A 25,650-nucleotide genomic window follows, 5' to 3' on the forward strand; every position below is an offset into this window, starting at 1 on the left:
GAACAGTCATTCTGAAGCTCTGGAGGGATAAATGAGATTGAAAAGACTGAGGATGTTGATTCCACAAAGAGTAGAGGTGAGCAATGAGCCTGGATTTTGAGAGTTTCACCAGAATTGGGTTGCTGATAGAATGCATGCACACTTGAGAAACTTGGAGAGGTTGCAGGAAACTGAAAAAGAAGAGGGGGGCTACACCAAAAAGGAGGTGGTAGAAGATAAGCCATCGACTTGGCTGCACTGCTGGAATAACAGTCCCAGAAATTCAACTTCATCATTTGAGATTCCAATGATTGTCTTGGCTTCCAGGGCAGAGAGAAATTCAAGATGTGCGGCAGGGGCATCAGCCAAAAGGGGAGAGAACTATTCCATCAAGCTGTGAATGAAGGCCTTGCACATCGTTATAGGTTTGGATTTCCCAACGATTTCCCATGACAGAGTATGTTCAGTTGGCAGGTGGCTATGGATGTAAACTTGGGGATGTGGCTTGCCCAATAGAGGTTGTGGCTGATAGTAAGGCCCAAACAACAACCACAGATGGATTACCTCAGGGCTGGCTGAGGTTGCCCGACGGGAACAGACCTGCTTCCACGGGTCCACGGAGGAGTCCTGGGACTGCGGACCATTTCTGTAGATGTGATCCGACCTGCTTATGGGCTCAGAACATTGGACCCAGGACCCTAGGCGGGCTCCACTGATGGTGTATCACCTATCCTAGGGTCCCTGAGAAGGAACCGCATCCCTGATCCTGACTCCCATTTCCCAGCCCTGAGCTACCCATGGGAAAAAGTGGACAACTTCATGTAACATTCTTGTGAGGCAAAGGTGAAGTGAAAAGCCACCTCTCAAGCAAATAAGACCCTGTCCATGGAACCAGCCTGGGGCCAGGGCAACGAGCACAATGAGAATATGTATTCCTTATGAGGGGGCTCAGGTTACTGCCATGTAGTAGAAGTACAGAAAACAATACAGTACAACAATCAAGGTGGTGGGTTAAGAGTGGGACAATGAATTGGTGTTCTCCACATCCATAAACTCAAATTAAAGGTCTGTTGAAAATTGGTTGACAAAAGCAGAAATGGCAGAGAAGTTATGCACACACACACACACACACACACACACACACACACACACACACACACACACACACACACACACACACACACACACACACACACACACACACAATGGCAGAGAGGTGGAGGCGGCATGATTTGTCACCTCCCTCTCGCCTGGGATGGAAAGGACAAAGGGAAGCATAAAATACAACTTTTGAAGGCAGGGAAGACCAAGCCAAAAATGGCCACTTCAATGGAAACGAAGGCCAAACAAGAGGCACCCAGTACAACACCATTCGATATGCATTTGCGACTCAGCCTGGCCCAGCAGCAGGGCAGGATTTGTTGACTCCATGCTGCTGGAAGCGAAGGCCTGAGGTTGGTGACTCCCACTTGCCAAGTTCCGCCAGCTGAGGATGAGAAGCCAAGTTTTGTGAGATTGAGGACGGTGCCGAGGGCCACACAAGTGATGCCCAGAGTTGGGCCGATCAACATGCATTTGGCGCACGGCCTGGCCTTGCAGCTTGTGGGTTTTTCCGAATCCATCCTGCTGAGAAAGGATGAGACCAAGATGAGACTGCGAAAGGATGAGACCGAGACCAAACTATGGTGGGACCGTGTGTGGAAATGGTGACCGCTGGCAGCAGGGTGCCATGTCTGAGCAGGCAGCATTGTCCACAGGTGGGATTGTGTGAACCCAGGTGTCACAAAGGAGGTTGTGCTGATCTACATCATCACTTCAGGGACAGAGGGGGAAATGAGCATGGATAAGGAGACAGCTTGTTCCAAAATCGTGGTTCCTTGCTGAATGAAGATGGATGCTTTGGGACCAGGGAAGGCTCCGTTCAGTCTTAGAGATTTGTGAATGGAGATGATGACTGATGGTGGCAGCACACACACAAGCACACACATGAATTGTGATTATACATGATTTATTCTTCACACACACACACACACACACACACACACACACACACACACACACACACACACACACACACACACACACACACACACACACACACACACACACACACACACACACGTAAGGGGAAACATACATAATATGTATATGTGGGAAAACTAAACACCTACACCGGGAATCAAACCCAGGTCCTCAGGTGAACCGTAACAGTGTTCTGCCATCTGAGCTATATGGGCGACCCATTGGTCGAGCACACAATTCTCCCAACGTTTTGTGTGGTGCAATGATGTTGGTTGACCTCCAAGTCGACAGTATGTGACCTCGGGCAAATTACTGGGGGAATAGAGCAAAAAGAGGAAGCAAGAGTGGCAGAACATTTTTTTTTTTACTTGGGTGCTGAAGCTGACTCAGCCTGTTGCAGAATCAGAGTCGAGGCAGAGTCCAGTAGCAGTTTCTTGTGAGGAGGTCGGGTAATTACAGAGAGTGAGAGGTTGAGTATGTGAGATTTAGAAGCAAGCACAGAATTGATACAATGGTCTTCTCACAAGCCGAGCCAGTAGTGGTTCCATTTAAAATGAGGGAAGAGATGGGGTGAGAGCACACATCAAAGACAGCCTTCACCAAACATCAACAGATTTTGAGTAAGGAGACCAGCTCAAGAGTTCAGCTTTGAGGTTAGCCAGATGTTGTTTTGTCACTCTACTCAGAGTGAACACACTTGTTGTGGGCTTTGTGGAATGAGCGGAGATTGCCAACAATCAGATTTGCCTTCCTTGAAGAGAAGGCAAGTTGTTTGAAGGCAACTGCTTCATCACAGGATTCAGTGGACCAGAGACTATAGGGTGGGTATGATAGCTGCAGATGGTCTTGAGGTGAAGTTGTAGCTTGCAGTCCTAGCCGATCAGCCTGAGAGAACCACCATAATCTGTGATGCTAGAGTGATGTAGACTATCTCAAGAACATGTTCACAAGAACCAAATGAGGCAGTCGAGGAAAAAATGTTCAAAGAAAAGTTGCTCAGTACAAGTTAGAAAAGAGAGGATTTAGCATGCAATAAATCAGTCTGAAAGTTTAGTTTGCGTCAGGCCCATGGAGTCACAAAAGCCCTTTCCTGTGTTTTGCATGGCTGGTTGAAGAGATATCAATTCCAAATCAACTGCATGGTGACAGTTGAAATCACTGCTTATGAGAAATAATTGGGATGGTTGGTTGTAAGTTGGTCAATGTGAGGAAAGGAAAAGATGTAAATGCAGAAGTCATCACCATTAGAACAATCATACAGCATGATAAACAAAACGTAGCCTGGTGTTGGCTTAGTGGTTAGGGTGGTGGTTTAGGATCCTAGGGTCCTGAGTTTGAGCCCTGTTGGCCACTGAAATAACACCAGGGGGTTTACTCAGCCTGCCATCCTTCCAAGCTCGGTGAAATTAGCACCAGTATATTGGTAATAGGGGCACTGCAGCAGTACCATAGTATAATAAAGTATAATAAAGATGGTGTGCCGGCAGGAGAAAGAGGATTTACCATGCAATAATCAGTCTGAAAGTTTCGTTTGCCTCAGGCCCATGGAGTCACAAAAGCCCTTTCCTGTGTTGCCATTGCTGGTTGAAGAGATATCAATTCCAAATCAACTGCATGGTGACAGTTGAAATCACTGCTTATGAGAAATAATTGGGATGGTTGGTTGTAAGTTGGTCAATGTGAGGAGAGGAAAAGATGTAAATGCAGAAGTCATCACCATTAGAACAATCATACAGCATGATAAACAAGATGTAGCCTGGTGTTGGCTTAGTGATTAGGGTGGTGGTTTAGGATCCTAGGGTCCTGAGTTCGGGCCCTGTTGGCCACTGAAATAACACCACCACTGAAATAACATCACTGAAAATGCGCCCCTAACCGATGATGCAACCAGCAACCAAAAAGGCAGCACACGATGGGAACAAACAAGATGTGTGAATGTGCAAAGGTACTCTTGGGAGCACGGAAGGGTTGAGAACAGTACACATCAAGTGTGAAATGGATGTAAGCTGCAATACAGATTGTATTTCTTCCCAAATATTTTGTGCTTCCCTCTCCCTCCCCTCTTGTCTCCTGCCTTGTTATATGTTTCTCTGTATTATCTCTTATATGAGCCTTGACTTGGTATACAAATAAATAAAAGTAACAGCCACCAGGACGGGGTCAGGACTGGAAAATCATAGGACACAACAGTTAGGGAGAGACAGATGAATCAGGGACATCCTGTGGTGGGAATAATTATGTTATGTAGACAATATCAGGTTTAGCAGCAGATGCCTGGATTGAAAGATCTGTCAGATTGGAGTGGAGGCCTTGGAAGTTGGAGGTGCACACAGTTCGGAAGCTGCAGGATGGCAGATAGGGCAGGGTATGTGAAGGCAGAGTAGGCAAGGTAGGTGAACATGTAAAATTGGCAGGGGAACATGGAGCAAAGGTGGATGGAGCAATGTTGGATGGTAGACAGTGAATATGGAGGGAAGGACATGGAGTGGGATTGGGGTATTGTGTTTTTGTGGCAAGGGAACATGTATATGTAGGTGCAGAATGTGGAAAACTTCCGGTTCTGGGTTTGGAGCGTCGGCAAGCCTCCTTCAGGGCTCTCTTCTGACGATCTCAAAGTTAAGTTTCCGGTCATTATCTGTCCCATTTTAACTGTTTATTTTCTCACCTACATGTTACTATGTGTTCCTAGTTCGGTTTTGTTCCAAAAATCGTGCTATTTTGTGTTTTCATCAACCTTGTCTTACCAGGTGCTTGAGGCCTACCCATCCCTCCCCTTGGTGTACGATCGTGTTCATTTGTATTTTCTCCCCATTACCTTCAATTTCTATCTTCCCCACTTTCTCAATGTCCCCCATCCCTCCCAACTAAACACTCTATTTATTGTCTTATCTCCAAAACCAATATAAAAAAACTACCTTTCTCCTTGCACACTCACGAGTCTGGCTACTACTTCTTCTTCCTCTTCCTCTCCTTCTTCTTTCTCCTGCCAGCACATCATCTTTATTATACTGAGCTGACCCACTCTCGCCATTACCTTCACGATTTCTTCCTACAACCTTACATTCCTGAATCTTACCTGATCTTCAAAAATACATCAAAAAATAATAATCTTCCTTGTATCCTTTTGATCTCTACACCTCTGTAACCACGTGTCTCTTCCTACTCTTCCTGGTACTTTTCATCGACCCAGCAGTTTCACACTGCATTTACCGTTCCAAATTCACCACACACTTCCACGATTTTACTTCAACCTTCCCTTTGCCGAATGTTACGCAATCCTTATTTAAAATAAATAATTTCACTTTTGACTATACACCTCCCATAGCCAATTGCTTCTCCAGTAACCACGTGATCTGTTTACAAACCTTGCATTTACCGATCCAATTTCACCATTCACCTAACGATTTTTTCTACAACACTTCCATGACCAAATCTGATGAAAACTCTCTCAAGCAATAATAATAATAGTACTAAAAACGATCTCTTATAATGCTTCATCTTCCTCTTTCACACGTGTGGTACTCTTCACTGCATCATAATGCACTACTCTTCTTCTATTTCAACAGACTGCTCTCAATTCGACCTTTCATTCATACCTTGCCAAAAAAATCCAACTCTTACAGCGTTTCTTCTCTCCATTCTCTTAATTCGCCTTTATTACATCCATCAATAAATGTGTTTAATCGCATTTCTGACCTAAACCTTTTTTAAAAAAAACCCAGTTTGCTGGGAATGTTCACTTTCCATCAACCATTCTTTTTTTTTCCAATTTCAGTGCCAACTCACCCCTCACTCACAAAGCAACAATCACACTCTTCTCCCTCCAAGCCTCCCTCTCACCTCTCTCAAAAACTCCCCCCACACCTTTCTCCCTTAACTCTCCCCACTCACCCTTCTCCCACCATTCACCCCCCTCACTCACCCTTCTCAAAGTTGCGACCCCCCCTCTCATCCACAAAACTACCTCCTTCCACTGCCCTCTCACCTCCATCTCTTCACTCCACTTCCTCAAATCCTCAACCACCTTCTGCCCCCTCTCTTGTCCACCCTTTCCCCCAGCACTACAGAGCCATTTCTCCTCCTCATCCAGCCCCCTCCCCTAGCTATTCTGCAATCCCCCACACTCCTTCAACAACCCTCCTTACCTCCCACCCTCGTCCCTTGTCCTAACTTCCCTCCCTCCCACCCCCTGCACCCAAACCCTCCCCCCCTCCCTTTTCATTAACAGTGTGGACCACAAATATCAGGGGCCTTCGCTCAAACCTTTCAGGTCTTTCCATACAGGTTGCCACTGACAAACCAGACATAATCTGCTTAACAGAAATTTTCCATCCCGAAGACGTGTCTGACTCCCAAGTATCTCTCCCCTGTTACTCCATCCTCCGGTATGACAGACCTGAGCCTCGTCCTGGTGGAAGAGTTGCTCTCTTTATCAAATACTCTATTCTTCACTATCCATGCACTGCCCTAACTCCCCCACACCCCCAGGAATACCTCTGGCTATGGCTTCCCCTCCACTCCCACCTCATGTATATTTGTGTACTGTACCGTCCACCAAACAGTGATGACTCCATCTACACCTCACTCTCCGAAAACATGGACCAACTTCTATCCTCTCATCAGAACTCTCTCTTCCTCATATGTGGCGACTTCAATTGTCATCATGCCAGTTGACTAGGTGTGGGTACCTCTCTCACCTGTCATTGCACTTCAGCAAAAGCTTTCTGCGACTCATTGGGACTGACTCAATTGGTCAACTTCCCGACCCGGATCTCAACCAATGGTAGTCCATCTCTTCTGGATCTGATTTTCACAAATTTCCCTGACAATATCTGCTGCTCTTCTTTCGCTCCAATCGGTTCTTCTGACCACGTCCTTGTCAAAGTGGACATCTCTCTGGTTATTATCAGAGAACCACCTCACCGCCGTCGAGTCTGGCATTTCACTCAATCCGACTGGCAGGGTCTCCAGGCAGCTATCAAACTTATAGACTGGTCTCCTATCGCTACTTTCTCCAACATCAACTCATCCTGGGAATTCTTTCAAAGAAACTTGCTCTCCCTCATGCACAGATTTATCCACTCTCGTTTTCAGTTGTCCTACCCTTCCTCCCACCTATGGTTCACTGAAGCTTGTGTTAAGGCAGTTATCCTGAAACAACTTGCCTTTGCCTCATGGAAAGCAAACCCACCTGAGGGTAGTCTCAGTTCCTTCCATAAAGCTCAGAACAAGTGTGTATCTACCCTCAGGAGAGCCAGAAAACAACATCTTTCTAAACTCAAGTCTGAACTTTCAATCCTCTCTCCCTCCTCAAAATCCTGGTGGCATCTACTCAAATCTGTTTCTGGTGTTTGTTCCGCCTCCATCCCCTCCCTTACCTGAAATGCCCGCACTGCTGATACTGCACGTGAAAAGGCTGAATGCCTAAACTTGGTATTTGTAGCTAAATCTTGTGTCCAAAACCCATCACTTTCTCGACCCATCTTACCCAGTCGCACCCAACTGACCCTGGACTCTGTGTCCTTTTCTCCTGACAAGGTGGAGAGCGTGCTGTCAAAACTCGACTCAGATTTTGCAACTGCTCCAGACGGAAACAGCCCACGTGTCCTAAAAATCTGCTCTTCTGCTCTTGCTCACCCTCTCTATTCTATTCACCCTCTCATTTGCTCCAGGTCATCTTCCATCTGCTTGGAAATCAACAAACATCACTGCCCTGCATAAAAAGGTGCAAAAATATATCCCTGAAACTACAGACCAATCAGCCTTCTCCCAATCATCAGCAAGGTTATGGAATTCATCATCGCTTCAGACATTAAATCCTTCCTATTCTCCAATGGCTTGATTTCCGATCTTCACTTTGGTTTAAGACCAGATCACTCTACCCACACCCCAGACCAGATAAGACCAGATAACTCAGATACATTGATGAGATGTGGAGTTTATGATAGTATGGAAAGGCTGTTGGATTTCAGGATGGCAAACATTGGACATTGAGAAAAGGTAGCGTGTGAGCTGTCCGCATTGCAGAGAAATGGGCAACCTTCAAGGAGCAAATGTGTCCGGTACAAAGGCGGTATATTCCAGTAAAGTGTAAAGATAGAGGCAGAACAAGACCAGAGTGGTTGAGCAGGGAGGTACACAGTATAATTAAGGATAAAGGGAAGGCATTCATTCAGTACAAAATAACAGGACTAGAGTCCAACTCTCATCAGTATAAAAGGAAACAGGGACTCATGAAGAAAATAACTCAGCAAGCCCAAAGAGAGTATGAAAAGGATATGACCAAAATATTACACATAACAGCAAAGCATTTGTCAAGTATATATGGGGTAAAGAAAGGCTTGAGGGGTGTTAGCCTCTTCAGGAACAGCACAGGAGAAACAGTGGATGATGAAGGTGAGATGGCAGGGTTATTAATTTTTTTTTGGCTTCTACATTTACACAAGAACAGTTTGAGGAACTTGCAATAGCTGAGAGTATCTATCCCAGAGGTGAGGGAGTCCTTTTACAAGAGATCCAAGTAGGAATGGAGGAAGTGAAGAAACAAGCTCAAAAAAACTAAGAGGTGATAAAGCTCCAGGGCTGGATAATATGCATCCTCGACTGTTGCTGGAGGTGGCTGAACAGATAAACCTGGTGTTAACGATATCTTTCACAGCTCATTGGATTCAGGACAGGTACCAGAGGATTGATGAGATCGATGCAAATGTAATACCGTTATTAAAGAAAGGATCCACAGAAGAATTGGGGGAACTTATAGACCCGTTCGTTTGACTTTAGTTGTGGGAAAGGTGATGGAGATGTTAATTAAGGAAAGGATAGGGAACCATTTGAATAATTTCAAACTAATTAAAGGTCATCAGCATGAATTTACTTCGGGGAGGTCATGTTTAACAAGTGTAGTGCATTTCTTATGAGGCAATTTATTTCTGGCAGGATGAGAGAAATGCAGTGGATGGAAGTTTATCTCGACTTTTGAAAAGCTTTTGTAAAGGTACCAAATAAAAGGCTCTTAGCTAAAGTGAGATCTTATTGAGTGCTTGGTGTAATAACCAACTGGGTAGCTAACTGGTTTAAAAAGCAAAGAGTAGCTGTGAGCAGGACGATATCTGGCTGGGAGGATGTAAATAGTGCTGTATCCTAGGGATCCGTTCTCAGAACATCTTTATTCATAATTTACATCAGTGATTTGGATTTTGGGGTGAAGAGTTGGCTTTTAAAATTTGGAGATGACACGAAGCTTGGAGGTAAGGATAGATAGCAGGGAGGTGTTCGGGGGGGGGGGGGGTGATCAGATTCAATAAATCCTGGACACATTAATGGATTTGGCAAAAGAATGGGAGATGTAGTTTAACATAAATAAGTCTAATGTGCTGTGGTTTGGAAAGAATAATGAAAATAGAGATTACATGATGCAAGCGGCAGTCTTGGAGCATGTCACACAGAGGAAGGATCTAGGGTTGGTAATTGATCCAGAGGGAAAACAGACAGGACAATGCCAGGTAGCTACAGGTAAAGCAAACAGGGTTTTAGGGTGTATTTGTAGGGGGATAAATTATAAGTCAAAGGAGGTCATGTTATCTCTGTATCAGATTTTAGTGAGGCCTCCTCTGGAATATTGTGTACATTTTTGGTCACCACATCTGAGGGAGGACATAGTTGTCATCAAGCGGTACAGCAAAGAGCAACCAGATTGATCCTGGGTGCAGTACAGAATAGAAAAACCAGATTGATCCTAGGCACAGTACAGTGTAGAGAAACCAGATTGATCCCGGGCATGGTACAGCGTAGAGAAACCAGATTGATCCCGGGCACAGTACAGTGTAGAGAAACCAGATTGATCCCGGGCACAGTACAGTGTAGAGAAACCAGATTGATCCCGGGCATAGTACAGCATAGAAAAACCAGATTGATCCGAGGCACAGTACAGTGTAGAGAAACCAGATTGATCCCGCGCACAGTGCAGCGTAGAGAAACCAGATTGATCCCGGGCACAGTACAGCGTAGAGAAACCAGATTGATCCCGGGCACGGTACAGCATAGAAAAACCAGATTGATCCTAGGCACAGTACAGTGTAGAGAAACCAGATTGATCTCGGGCACAATACAGCGTAGAGCAACCAAATTGATTCCAGGCACGGGACAGCATAGAGCAACTAGATTGATCCCGGGTGCAGTACATTGTAGAGTAACTAGAATGATCCCGGGCCAAGCTAGACTAAGCTATGAGAAGCAGCTCAAAGAGACAGGGCTTTTTATATTCGAATGAAAACGATTACAAGTGGATCCACAGAAGGCTTAAGAGGAGTGTTAGCTTCTTCAGGAACAGCACAGGAGAAACAGTGGATGATGAAGGTGAGATGGCAGGGTTATTATCCTCATGGAAGCCATAACCAGAGCCAGATGGAGATGTTCTCGATAATGAAGGGTATTGATAAAATAATTACAGAATAATTTTTCAGCATAAAGGACAATGGCAGGACAAGGGGCACAGTTTAAGAGCAAAGAAGAGGAAAGGTACGACATTAGTAAAGCAGGGATCTTTCCCTCAGAGAGTGGTCGATGCATGGAAAGGTCTACTTACAGTGGTCGTGATAGTCATACCAGTCCATAGTTTTAAAATTTTGCTAGATACATATCTGGAAGTAGTGGGGACCTGGGGGGGGGGGAGGTGTAAGTGAAGACAGTACTAAGATGTTGGCACAGTTGCACAGGCTTAGCGAGGCTAATGGCCTTCACCTGTATCATTGTGAAGCAGTTTCGATAGATGTGTAGCTGTCCTTAAACCTAAGGAGATATAAAGGGAGATGCAAAGGGTTTCTGGCACCTATAAACATCCATTGAAACCATTCTCAGGACCCAAATGATAATTGATGCCAGTGTCCTTGAATGATGACCCTGGCTGGTGGGATATACTTGTGGTGGTGTTTTAGTCAGGAGGCCCAATGCAGAATAGTGTACGACCCTGCTGATTCCGTGTTAGAATAGTGCAACAGGTGTAAATTGACTATCCAGACACACAGAAACGTGAATCAACTTGTTGCCAACTCTGGATATGGATAGTATGGCCGCCATGACAGTTTACAAAATGGTCGCCATTAAATACACTTTTCGTCATATTTCAGCCGCAAATTGACATGAAATTACAAAATTAGGGTCGATTTCCATGTTTTTGAACATGCCTGAGCTGATGGGAGTATAGAAAAAAACATTGCTCCATCCATTTTCTAAAAATAATATGACTTGTTTTTCACTATATTATTTTTAAAGAAATGTTCAGGCTCGAATTAGAATGTCTGATTATACAAACCACAATCAATGAATTTTACAACTTTGCTATAAAATGAACCTAAACTACATAACTGTGTGTTTTTCTGTTACCCAGGACTAACTGAAAAATGAAAGCGACAAGATTTCTCACAGGGGTTCAAGGGATCGAGAAGAAGAAGAGCATGTCGACTGGAATAAATGCTTTATTTTCCAGGACAGTTCAAAAACTAGCAAGTCAACGCCACTTCGAAAGACTACAATCGTTGGTGTGAAAACTGTAGCTGAATGTTGCAAAGAAAGAGAGAAATATAATGACACTAAATATGTTGACTCATTCTCAAGAATCAGAAAATATTCTGTACCGGAGCACGTCGAAAAGATTCAATGGCACAAATTCTGCTATAGTGACTTTACTCACGCACAAAAAATAGACAGACTGAAGTCAAGGATTCAGCCACAATCTGTGACTTACGCAGAAGAGATACCCACAACATCAGGTTCCTCAGAGAAATACCATGTCTCAAAGTCACTAAGATCCGCGCAAAGCGCTATGGATTGGTCAAAATGCGCTTTCTGCCAGACTGACATTCCTGGAAAAGCTGGTGTCCTGACAAATGTTGAATTTGATCACACATCATCCAGGATGCTTAGTTTGGCCAAATTTGACCCCACCATGCGTCACAGGTTTGCAGGTGTTTCAGACTTGATGGCAGCTGAAGGTAAATATCACCTCAAGTGTTATGTTTCTTTTCGCAGAAAGTATAAAAAGGAGAGTGGAGAGAAAAACCAGTCTCCTGAAAGCATCTGTTTCAGAAATGTGATGAACCAGCTTGAGAAAGAGCTGCAGAAGGGACATGTGTTTACCCTGAAAAACATCTGGGAACACTACAGCATGCTGTTATTGAATGATTTTGGAATTGAGGCTGGAGCCTACAAAAGCTACAATTTCAAGCAGAAAGTGGAGGCTCACTTTGGTAGTGACAAGGTGACATTCGTGCAGCCATTGGATGTCACAAAACCCCTCATAGTTGTGTCTTCAACTGTGACAAAGTTTGCCATGAGAACCGCCGTGAATGATTTATCTGAAGAAGGTGAAAGTTCTGAAGAATATGAATTGGCCCAGTGCAGTCTGCCTCATCATGAGAACGAAATCCTTAGCTGGATCTTCAGAGTGGGCATAAAGATTTACAGTGACGTAAAACACTCTCCAGGGCATAGCATTATCGGTGGACTGAACACAGAAAATGCAGAGCGAATTGCACCTGAAACCCTGTACATGCTTGTAAAGCTTCTTTGTGGTGGTGACAGCACTTACAAGATGGACAATGAAGAAGCGGATGAGACAGATACCAAGAACAAAGTTCTGAGCATCTGCCAAGACATTATTCATGTGGTTTCAGGACACTGATGTCCTCATTCTCCTTGTTGCCTATCAGCCGCATCTCAGTCCCTTTCTCTGGATGAATGCAGGGACACCCAAAAAGCAACACTACATTCCCATTGACTCCATCAATATCCCAGATTCGCAGAGGGAGTCACTTCTGGCATTTCATGCAGTGACAGGTTCAGACAGCACAAGCCAGTTTGCTGGAATTGTGAAGCGCTCTGCATGGGCTGTCTTTCAAAACAACTCCCACCTGTTGAATAACCTAGGCAAAGAGGAAATTCCTGATGAGAGTGTGATTGCAGATGCTGAGTCATTTGTCTGCAGGCTTTATGACCCTCATGGCCAAGATAACTCAATTCAGCGAGTAAGATGTGATCTGTTTCTCAGTCTGACCAAAGCTAATGAGAATCTGCCTCCAACTCGCGATGCTCTGATTCTACACATCAAGCGAGCGCACTACCAGACTTTTGTGTGGAGAAGAGCCTTGGAATCTGAACCACATCTACCTGCACCTGAGAACTGTGGGTGGGAACAGGTCGTCAAAGATGGCAACGAGACATTTCAGCCGCGACTCATGACTGCACAGCCTATTACTGCTTACTGTGTAGAACTGACGACATGCAAATGCCGTGGGTCATGCTCAACTCGACGGTGCAAATGTACACGGAATGGACTGCCTTGCACGAAAGCATGTGGATGCAAAGCCCTTTGTAGGAACCCGTTCAGTGTACAAGCCGATCAATAGCTCTGAAAATTGTACTTGGGTGTTCTCACAACACTTTTCTCTTCTGCAAAGCAACGTAATTTTGTGTTAGAAAGAATCTGACAGCTCTTGAAATAACCTTTGACTGACTGTAAACCCATCTCCATCAATAGTGCTAAACATTTTCTTTTTCACATTTGTTGCTCGTATGTGCATTTTCAATTTCGTCTTTAAGTTGTCAATTATGTGAAAAGTTGTGATCCAGTACAAAAATAAAGCACAAAATAGTGTTCCTCGTGTCAGATTACATAGTATTTCACAATCATGACAAATTTCTGGCTAGTACAATTTGCAGTAAGAAAAAGACTAAATCTGATGGCAGCCATTTTGATTACTGTCATGGCGGCCATAATATTCAGATGCAGACTTGGCAACAAGTGGAACTAGACTTGGTCATGCCTAGACTCTTCAAAAACACCAGTTGCACCATTCTAACATGAAATCAGCAGCGAACCTATTTTCTAGGCTAGCTACAGATTTTGGCTTCTAGACTATTTGGTAAGAATAGAAGATATTGAAATTATTTTGAATGTGCTGCGAGAGAGGGAATCTATCTCTCTCGTTTTTTGCATTATATGAGTGTGTTGTCAGGAGGAGTTCTGAAGATATATCGCCCCCACCTCACTCTGAAATCTGCTTAAAGGTTGGCAAATAAATGTCAAGGTTTTTCTTGATTTGGAAGTCTTTGATAAACGTTATCCTAATATTGAACTAAATAAAGTTTGGTGATCCCTGTTGACGCGTCTGCCTGGTAACTGCATGAGCAGATGGCCAGAACCTGGCATGTTCCCATTTCTGGTATGGTATGCAATGAGCTGCTGATGCCAGGAACTCTCATTTGTTTGGTTGTACGTAATATTTGCAATTCATCGTGATCATGCATAAGGGTCCTTACAAAATTAGCCTTTGTTTCACCCTTGGGCAATTGCATCCCTCCACATATGTTTCATGACACAGGAAGCTGCTTTAGCAGTCAGTTTCCTCCGAGGAAGGTATTTGGACCTGCCATGGAGCAGATAGCTTTATTTTATTTTATTCCTTTTGACATTTGCTTGATGGGGTATTCCACATGAAAGAAAGTCCACTGAATTTAAAGCATTTTATTTCATAAAGTACATAAATTATATGACTCCCATCCTCTTTCCCCTTCCATTTCTGTTTTGCCAGTGCAAGTCATGCACACCTGTCCAAGATTAAGCAATCATAGGAAGAATCAATACCTCAATATGGTGTCTCACCTGCCAGCATTTGATGGTGGATAAGCAGAGTGTTGACTAAGTGGTGAGGGTGGCTGGATTAGGATCTTAGGCTCCTGAGTTTGAGCCCCATAATCCGCTGAATTAACACTAGGTGGGGTTGACTCAGCCTGTCATCCTTCCGAGATCGGCGAAATGAGTAAGCTGATATCCATCAACTTTTTAAACTATCACCATGCTGTGAAACTATTTGCATAATGTACAGACTGCTGCACTCATTCTGCAATGAGACCTACGACCTCCAAATATAAACTTTTACCACATTGAATTCTTTCCGACAGGATTACTGCAAACAGGTGCATCTGCTCTTCCACAACTTCTCATGCGAGCATTGTATTCAGACACCTGTGTTTATATCGATTCATGAGAAAAAGCCATTGTCTGTGTTCTCCATCAATATATTTTGCCTTCTCTAAAAAAATGAACACTGAGGTGTATCCCGCAAAAACAAAGGTCGAAATTATGACCTAAACAAGGACAGATGCTGTCTCTGAGCCAGATGGCTGCATGAATGTCACAGATGACCCTATTAAGGTGAAAATGAAAACCTCTTTTAACAAAAAAATCTGAATGTTTCCAAGGACAACGAGCTTCATCCAGAATTTTTGTTCAGAGGGAAACATGCTGTGTGTGAAATTTCTGTTAATATTTAATTCAATGTGCAACTGCACAAAACAGTCTCCGTCTCAAGAGTCTCTGATTGATTCGCAATGACCTTCTTAAACAATCTACACATGATACACGGATAACTTTGGGGACCTTGAAAGCGTGGTAACATCATGTTGTATAATAGATAGCTCCTTTCAACCTTGGGTTTACGCATTTCATCCACAAAGGCGGTCTGTCAAGATATTAAAAATTTTTCAAAAGAAGAGTCTTGAAAGAATAAATCTCACATCAAGTTGTGTCGTGTCGGCCTTCAGAATATGCCACACATAATTACAACTTTATATTTCAATGAAGTCATTATTTCGAAAATTTTTCATAATCAATTTAGACGAAAGGTATGACAAAGATGCGGATTGGGACTGATTTATCTTGATTATAACAAAAAGATTTCAAAGGAGCTGGATAAAATAATAATTCCCATCACAATCATTCCAGTTAATTCCTCAATTTGACAGAGCAGAGTGAACAATTTTGTGATAGTTTTTCTCAAATACTGAATGAAAGGCTGAATCCAGGCTTCCCATCCCCCACTCTACCCCGAGACACCCTCATCTCCTTTTGCAAAAAAACAATTGACTGCTAACAATCTTCACACCTTGTACTTCTAAACTTTGAGGAGCTACCAGGAAACATCATCACAGCTTGAGCGAGAATTAAACAAAAACTTGTACTCACATTCACCCAATCGTCTTATTATTAACTTCAAATCTATTGAGGAGCAAATGGAGAATTTCTGTTTTTTTTGTTTTCTGAGATCTTCGTTAAATAAGTAAATGTGGTCCCTTACAAAGAACTTCAATGCAGGAGGCCCAACTTTTATCAACCTACAAGGCTTTCATCTGTGGCTTGATGGTGCACAGTTCTTCTCCCCTCTGGGCTGGCACTGCTGCCTCACACCTTCCGGGTCAGCTCAGCTTGACAACGTGGAAACCATGGACTTAAACTCATTGGAAATTGAGTATCTCAGCCTCTCACCTTCACATCACAAACAGGTCAGTGATCTCTCTGTCTTCTACCTCCTTTCTGGTCTTGCACTCTCTGTCCTTTCTGTGCTCTGTCCTCCCACCACTTACCCCCACCCCCTCCCCAAACCCCCAAGTTCCTGCAGCATGTATATTGTCAGCCAGTAACCCACTTCTTGTGAAACTACCAAAATCCAGGCACATTGCTCAACTCCACTCCCTCATTCCTCCTTTTCCCCACCTGTGGAACCAACCTCCCTAGTCTCTTCAATCTCATTCTTTCTTCCAGGATTTCAAGAAGGTGTTCACTGTCATCTCAGGTGACTCCTCACCCAAAACCATATTTTCTCCCCTCATTAACCTTCCCTAACCCCACCTCTTTCCATGTTTCCAATTTTATTTCCACTTCTGAGATTGAGAGTCTGCGGCTGTATCCAGCTTGTTCCTTGTGTGTCCTCCCTTTGCCCTCATCCCTTATTCTTCCCTCCATTTTGTTCCTCAACCTTGCTGTTCGTGTGTTTCCTCACGAACACTTTCTTTCTACTGGTCCAGATTCTACTGTTCCTGTGAACAGATTTGGACGAAAATTGGTGGACAGATTGGATGTGTGACAAGGACGAAATGATTAGATTTTTGGTAAACATCCGGATCCGGATCCGACTACTAGAATTTTTTTAAGCGATTCTTCACCATTGAGAGATAGGGCTAAAAACGATATATAGCACGATATCTCAAAAAGTTGTGGACAGATTCAGACGAAAATTGGTGGATGAGTAGGGTAAGGTGACAATAACAAGCCCATTAGATTTTTGTTCATGTCCGATTCCATATCTGGCTTATCAGTGGGATACAAAACATACACTTTTCAGCGTGGTGGAGGTATGTGCTCTACCAAGTGCCGTTCTAGTTTCGTCTATTATTTCCTCATCTGTTCTCTGTTCTATCTCCTCCAGGAACCTCGACACTGTATTCCATTAGAAGGACACTCTTCCATGTCGCAACATCACCAGATGTGCCTCCGCCCACATAAAAAAACAATATGAATGCCAAACCACATGACTGATGACGTCATCAATTTTTTCCCCATACAATTTAGCCCGAGATGACCCTCAAAAAATTTCATGCTGATCAGATAAATCGTTTGGCATATGCAATTATGACATCATAATGAAGCCACCTATTACATAATCAAAAACAAAAAACACGCTTCTTTCCCATGTTTCATGTTTCAAGTTTCAAGTTTTCTTGACATGTTTCAAGTACTTGACATGTTTCAAGTTTCAATTTTTTCCGTGGAGTGGTTTCGGAGATACAGAGGTTCAAAGTTTTTCCTATTTTTAACATAGCTGCCACACCACGTGACATATGACATCATAATTATCATTAAATCATTGCACATGAGCAGTCACACCAATGATGAGAAATTCATATCAATCACATAAGCAGTTGGAGAGAAAACAGACAAAATTAGAATGTACATATGTACATACGGACTGACGGATGTACATAGGGCTGAAGGGACAACCCGAAAACATAATGTCTCTGGCGACTTCGTCAGCAGAGGTATTAAAAAAAGCTGCATTATGGTTGCCAATATGGTTGTTCATTCATACTCAGCTGGCTCAGCATCAAGCATGAAAGCCGCATTTACCATTTTAATAGTTACCCCACGCAAGCAAAGTGAAAAGCGGGGTTAAGCAATTGGTTTGACACTTCTGTCTGTCCGTCTGTTCTTCCGTCTACAAACATCAGTACATGATTGAGGAACAATTTAATTTCAGTTGAATGCAATGTTTTAGACATGAATTGGAAAGCGAACCTGAGGTTTAGTAGTATTTTGGCTCTGAATTCATCCCAATTGCACGTGCGCAGATAGGAGTGAGATTTTTTTTTTTTTACTCTATCAGTCAAACAAAATTGAAAGTCATTCCAAACAGGAAACTCACTGTTTTTAAGGATGTCGTAAAGAACACAAACAACATGCACAAATAACGAATGTAAACTGTTAAATCATGTGGCATTACAGACGCTGCATCAACGGCGGTAAACTTCTGAAGTTTTTTTTCATTAAGCTTCAAAATCTTAATTTTATTTCAATCGAATTATACACTCGAACACTTTGGAACGCAAATCACCTTTTTGACATCTTCAAAACCCTTCCAATTAGCAGTACTCTCACAAAACATTTCGGCATTTTACATCGTCACGCCCAATGAAATTTGAGACTCGGTCACCCTGTCCTTGTCCTTGTTTCTCAGGACAGCGCAGCGTCATTTGTTCTATGAACTCTAGTTTGTGGATTTTATTCAGGCAGTGTTTGAACCACCAACCTCCCAGGATCAGAGACGACACTCACCATTATTACGCCACCGAGTCTGTTTAATTATACCTAATTAGCTGAAATAAAACTCAGGCAAAAAGAAATCGCAGCAGTTTCACTTTTGCAGTTTGTTTTATTAGTTAATTTTATCTCTTGTTTCACCTGTTTAATACCATTAAGTGAATTTATTCCTGTTGTTTCTTTTATTCTCACATATTGTGACATGATAGAGGAATAGTGCTTCTTTTAATCATTTTTTTTTCTGTATTCCCTTCGGCCTTCCCATGCTGCAGTGGTTTATCAGCACCTGTTTATGCTACGTGTAAGGCTCTCTTCTTTTGCATGCTAGCTATTGTGCCAAGTACCAAAATAATGTCTCTTGCTTTGTTTTCCATGATATTCGTTTTCTTGTTTGTTGTAAATCAATTCCAATGGATAGTGGAAATTGTCATGTGGCAAGGGGCCTTGGCAGTTCACATTTTGTGCCACTGTCCAGATGAACCTTATCATCGTTTAAATGCATGAATGAGCTTCCTCGACATAATTCTTCCATTCCGACCACTGAGTGGCTCTCTTCAACACACGTTCAGTTACTACTCGCAAATCTCTCGCCATACATGACGTCATTGCAGATATGGAGATAGACGTGCTCTGTTTGGCTGAAACTTGGTTCTAACCCAGGAATACTATGATTGCTGCTGACTGACATACTGTCTGTCCTCGTGGGTATAGCGTCCATCATTGCCCAATAAAGCATAGTCGAGGTGGAGGTACAAGGTCAACTCTTTCAACTTGTGCTGATTCCATCATCTCTTATCAATCCTTCTAACAAGCGTGCAAATCTATCTGTGAGACAACCTGACAACTCGCAATTAGTAATCAATTACAGAGCTCCAAAATAAATTGTATCATTCATTGAAGATTTTTGCATAAATTCTCTTTTCATATTTTTGCAATCAATTATATTTATTTATCCAGGAAATATATTGATCCTCAGGGAATTTAACATTCATGTTGAACATCCCAATGATCATCTTTCTTCAAAATTTCTTGATTTTGTGAACGATTAGAATCAGGGGGAACATTCTGAACAGCATTTTCCTGCCAGGATAAGATCTCACTTATTCACTTATGAAACATGCTCCTATTCCGATACCCCAACTACTGTACTTCTTTGTGTTTAAATCACTTCTCACCTCTTAGTTAAGATGCAGTCTAATCAGTTATTGCTAACATATGTACTGCATCTTATGTCATGATCATTAGTTGTCTCTTTGCTTCCAGTTCTCTCTCCACTCATTATAAAAATAATAAAGTACTCGATTGCATCTGCTTTGGTTCCATCACCATTGCTACAAAGCATTGATATGATTAGACGTACAGTACGGTACCTTAATCTTTACAGAGCGTTGGTTCTGCTGAAGCAGTTTCTTGGCAAGGGTTATACTGAGTAGTATGCCATTGCCTTCCCAGCATTATTTATCCGTGCTTTATCCTTTTAAATGCTGCACATCAAGCAAGTAAGTGGAACATTCCATTTTAAAGTGTTTGGTGTAATTTCACCAGGGTTTGAACCACCAAAGTACCTCCCAGACTCAGATTGGATGCTCAAACAACCATTACTCCACCGAGTCTGGTATACAGGCCATAATAATCTAAAAACTTCTGGAAACCCTCTTTTCGATCCATAATATTTTCATAATTACAGGCCAAATTCTCTTCTACGTCATTTACCTTTCATCTCTAAGATTCTTGAATATGCAGTTGTCATTCAGCTGCTATAAATGCTTGTACCAGTATTGTCTTTTGGAACCCTTAAGGTCTGGTTTTAAAAGGTTACACAACACTGAAAATGCTCCCCTGAACTTTACAGATGATATCCTGCACAATGCGGACTAAGAATTAATGACAATATTCCTACTTCAGTATATATTGGCTGCTTTTAGCAAAATTAATCAGAATGTTTGACTCGATGTTCGTCATTCTTATTTTAGTCATACTCGACATGCTCTTAAATGGATCCAGAGATCCAGAAACATACCTATCGATAAAACCTGACAACATTGAATTTGTGTCTCCCTGATATTCAAAAGTGGATGGCAATGAACTTTCTTAAACTTAATGTTGCCAAGTGTAACATTCTGATCCTTGGCTGTATAATATCACATTTGGATATTCTCATATCATGTCTGGGCTACAGCAATTCCCTGCAGGCAAATCTGCCTGGACCTACTTTCAGACCTTGTGCAACACGTGAAGAATTCAATAGCCAAGCTTGTGGTTCAAGATCAGACATTTGAGCACATTACTCAAATTCTCAAGACACTTCGCTGGCTTTCAGCACATCAAAATTTGGCATCCGAAACACCTCAATCACACTGAACGAACAAACACTTGTGTCCAGCACTGGGAAAAATTATGAGCTATGAAAGTCGTGGAATGGCAGGAAAGCTTTGCAAAGCAAAAGGTTAAAAGCAGACAAAGTAAGTTGGCCGAGGAATGTTACTTGAGGCATTGAAAATGTTATTGGAAGGAGATACTCACAATCGCCCAACACACGCAAAGTTTTTCAATCGATGAAGTATATAATAATAATGGAGGCCCATACTCTTGACAGAGCTTAAGGGTGTTAAGGACAAGTTGAGAAACGTTTCAAGGCCAGAACTAATCCTGGACAGATCACCACTATGTATGCAAAACACCAAGGTGACATGTTTTTCACTGGGTCAAAAATCAAAACCAGGCCAGACAGCTGAAAGACAGGTATGCATACCTCTAAGCTATCCTGCGAGCCCACCAACACCAATCAAACTGCAACATGGCAATTCTTATGAGACTACAGTTCAGTATCCAGAAGCTGAGAATGAGTAACTATTTAATACTGCTCCCTTCAGCCAAATTTGAACTCCCAACACACAGCTTGTTTTTTCATCACTATCATCAGAAACCCAATGTATCGACCCATTACCGCTGGCAGATGTGAAAATAGTCATGTCCCAGTCTTTCTGAGACTGAAATAGTAGAAGTGACAGAACCTTGAGTTGAAACCATGAGAAAATTCCTTGCATCGGTGGAGAGGAAACTGCAATAACAATATGTAAATGGCCTCATTTTTTAGTTTGTATGATGAAGACAATTTGAGGGTGCTAATTATGCATACAAGGTAATACGAGATACATTAGGAAGAGGGAAAGGTGCTCTTTTTCAACAAGATATAAGGCTTGCAGGAGCCACACACGTCTCACAAACATAGACATACAGACGAACAATCGCGACACAACACAGGACTGTTAGATGAGACAAACACAGCCATTGAGCATGGGGGGGTACCGTCACCTCCCAGGACACTCTTTGTAAGAGCTCCTCCACAAGGCTGGCACCACCTTTCTCACAATTCTCAGTGGGGTATTTTCTCAAGAGGAATTTCCTTCTCCTCCATGGATACCAACTTATGGGGATACCCCACCAAGACACGGTGGCATCATAGTTGGATCATCCACCCTGAGTCTGGGAGGTCGGTGGTTCTAACCCTGGCCGAGTCCTACTAAACACTTTAAAATGGCACGTTCTGCTTCCTTGCTTGATGATCAGCATTTAAAAGGATAGAGCATGGATAAACAACCATAACTTGACATGACTAGCACAGGCTTTGATGGGCCTCATGGCCTCCTCCTCCTGTGTTGAAGTTCGTTGGAAGGGAACTCCTATTATTATATCTCACACATATCTGCAACTCAGAACTTCAAGATGGTTCATCTTGTGCAGCTAACAACAAGCAGAAAACAAGGCCATAAAATACAACCTACTCCTTTCAAAAGATATAGTGGGATCCAAATAATCCAGAGCCCAAGTAGATATGGGACAGTTGTGTTTACATCCACCCTACCAGATGATATGTTTCAAGCTGCAGTACCTTTCTTAGCAATGTACCAGAAGGAAATTTCTCATTAAGTGTAACCACCCCTCCCCGTGGAGAGTCATACTCAGACATGCCAGCTGATTAGCAATCACTCCATAAGAAACTATCGTCCCCCCCCCCATCACCCCCTCATATTATTATTTAAGTTTATGTGAACCAAAAACGAATCAAAGCATTCCGTTTTACTTTATAACAGATTTCTCAGGCTCTTTTAAACCTACAGGCAGGAAAAAGCAATAAGTACCAGATGTCAGTGAGAGAAAGAGTGGGATAGTATGTGAAATGTACACTGGCCTTCACAAAGCTTGGCTTGACCAGGTACAATCACATCCCAAGAAAGAACAGCTTGAAACAGTTTTTTTTTTTAAGTGAAACTACAGAAAAAGCTCATTGCACGCCACAACGAATCCCCACACTTCCCAAAATGACAAAAAGTTCCACCAGGAATGACCCAATATAAAATTTGGAGTGAAAATATTTTTTGTTTTGACCCCTGTGACCCGCAGTGCCCACCGTCTGGGGTATGAACCGGAGATCAAATCAAAAAAAGCATTATATAGTGCATGTGTCCCCAAATGTTGATTGCATGTACAAAGTTTAATTAAAAGTTGTTTTAAAATGTGCCCGTAATTGTATTTGTGGTATATGACGTTTGGGCGAGGTCAAAAATAATATTGATCTCACACATTCTTGTCATGTGGTGGTCACAACTACCAAGTTTGGTGAATTTCTGCCCAACTGCTTAGGAGGAGATAGCATGACGAATAGACAGACAGGCGGACAGAGAGGCAGACAGGACTTACAGAGCCAATTATAACATCCCCCTGTTTTTGTTTTTATCTAAAAGCATGGTGATAATAACTATGAGCCATACGTAGCTTTCAAAAACCATTCACGCCATCACTCAGTGGTTGTCAGAATACGATGTGGGTCTAAAAACAAAATCAAAAGATGTTATGGTCTTAAAATCCTTGCAAACACAAGCATCCTGAGACAAACCTGCCTCGTACTAAGTATTGTTGAAGGAATGTTTTATTCGGAGGTAACGGGCATAAAATAGACTCGTCATGCCATTCACATACATTTTGCTTAAGTGTGTGGTTTCTTTGAGAAAATGAATGAGGATGTGTGAAAGTTTTTTTTTTTCTAGGAGCTGAGAGCCATGACCCTTCCCCACCATAATGTGTCTTCAAGCTTCCAACAGTCCCCCCTCACTGAAACTCCAAATTGTTCACTCCATTATCTGAAGACATGAGCTTCTGTAAAGTAAACCATTTTCAGCCCCGATAAATTCTCTCCCCCCACCCAAGGCCCCTCTGAGGGTGGCAAAGGTAATGCTGAGCGACCCTGCCCCAAGGTAAGAGCTGCGCTCATGCTGACAACTACCCAGATCCGTCTGAATCCGCTTGCAACTGATGGCGATGGCGAGAGGCTCCAAGAAACCAGATGAGAAACCAATGAGTGCAAGGTCACGAGGTAGGAAAAGCTGAAGTGAGGGGACAGACGACGCCATTCAGCGAGGATGGCATAGGGTGGGGATCTCAGAGTTAGAGCAGAGAGCAGTTCGGAGCAGGACAATTGAGAGAAACATCCCTTGGAGCACAGCAAAGTGGATGCAGCAAGCAGGAGGTACAAAGATGAAAGGAATCGACGATGCAAGACAAGCATGTGTGTACCAAAAGGCTACAAAGCTTGGATGTGGGCTGCAAAACGTGTGCATCTCTCTCTCTGTCTCTGTCTCTGTCTCTCTCACCATCAGCCTCACCAACACCATGCAAACATTACATTGGGACCTGGTTTTTCGTCTATGTTTCATTACCTATCCTTGTCTGAATCTTGTGGTGTGACTGAGTTATCGCATAAGCCGTCGAATATATGGTGTGTGTGTGGGGGAATTTTAGTATACATTGCGATGCTGTATGTGTGTCCTTCATTGTTCTCCCTATCCCTCTAGTCCAGGAGCAAGGGCCTGAAAAAAATGAAATCGTACAACACTTCCTACAGAAAAGGTTTGACTTGACAGAGTGGTAGAATAGACCCTATAGAACACCTCCAGGTAGTATGTGGTTTCAAATTGTGGTATCATTAAAATTCTACAGGCCATTATGCATTCCAAGGGTACTTACCAAGAGGGTCACTGTGGGCTAGCAAAATTTAGGGGAGGGGTAACGTAAACCTGAATATATTTGTCAAGACTCAACCAATTTTCAATATTGAGGTATCATTGGCTTCGTATTATAATTCTCTTTCAGAATATGTACAGAAATGTCGATATTCATTCAACTGTACAACCAGATGCTACAGATGACAAAGTCCGCTGGTGCTGCAAACTTCGGTGAAATGGCATTCAAGTATTACAGCCTGGTTACTGTCCCTCTACGTCGGAATGGTTGTCAGCGGGTTGATGTTGTTTTTGACCGGTACTCCAGCCTCTCAATCAAAGCTGGGGAGCGAGAGAAACGAGGAACACCTGCAGTCTTAGAGGTGACAATCCAACGGCCAGCCACTCCTCTTCCAAAGCAGTGGATCAAATACATTGGAAATGTTGAAAACAAAGTCAACTTGTGTGCCTTCTTGGCAGACACATGGTGCTACATGGGGGTAGACACTCTGCTTGATGGTCAACACCTAGTCATCGGTGGTGGTTTCAAGAACCGGCAGAAGTCTGTGCCAGTCATCAGAGGGCACTGCGAAGAACTGGTTCCCCTCAAGTCAGATCATGAAGAGGCAGACACACGAATATTGCTACATGCAAAACATGCCTCATTATCACAACAGGATTGTGATTCAATCACCTGGCACAGATGTGGCTGTCCTCTGCACCACACACTACAGAAAACTCCAGTGTTGGGAGCTGTGGTTTCGAACTGGAATCAAGGATAAAGCTAGGTATATTCCTATCCATAGCTTGGCACACAAACTAGGACCTGAGCTGTGTTATGCTTTACTCGGCTTCCATGCACACACTGGGTGCGATTCAAACAGTGCACTCTCAGGACTCGGCAAGAAAAAGGGTTTCAATGTCTTACTTGACAGTAAAGAGCATCAGACCAGTCTGGGACAGCTTGGAGAAGAACCCGAGCTCAGCAACAGCACTTCAGAA

The 25,650-nt window shown here is 42.9% G+C and overlaps 1 protein-coding gene across 2 annotated transcripts in view; it reads right to left on the minus strand.

Moving 5' to 3' along the window:
• LOC147027096 (uncharacterized) overlaps positions 1–25,650 on the minus strand; it is a 547,644-nt gene that overhangs the window by 400,101 nt on the left and 121,893 nt on the right. The window lies entirely within an intron of this gene.

The sequence above is a fragment of the Eptatretus burgeri genome, chromosome 5 (genome assembly GCF_056783735.1).
Source record: "Eptatretus burgeri isolate ZD-2024b chromosome 5, Ebu_testis_v1, whole genome shotgun sequence".
Taxonomy (NCBI): domain Eukaryota; kingdom Metazoa; phylum Chordata; class Myxini; order Myxiniformes; family Myxinidae; genus Eptatretus; species Eptatretus burgeri.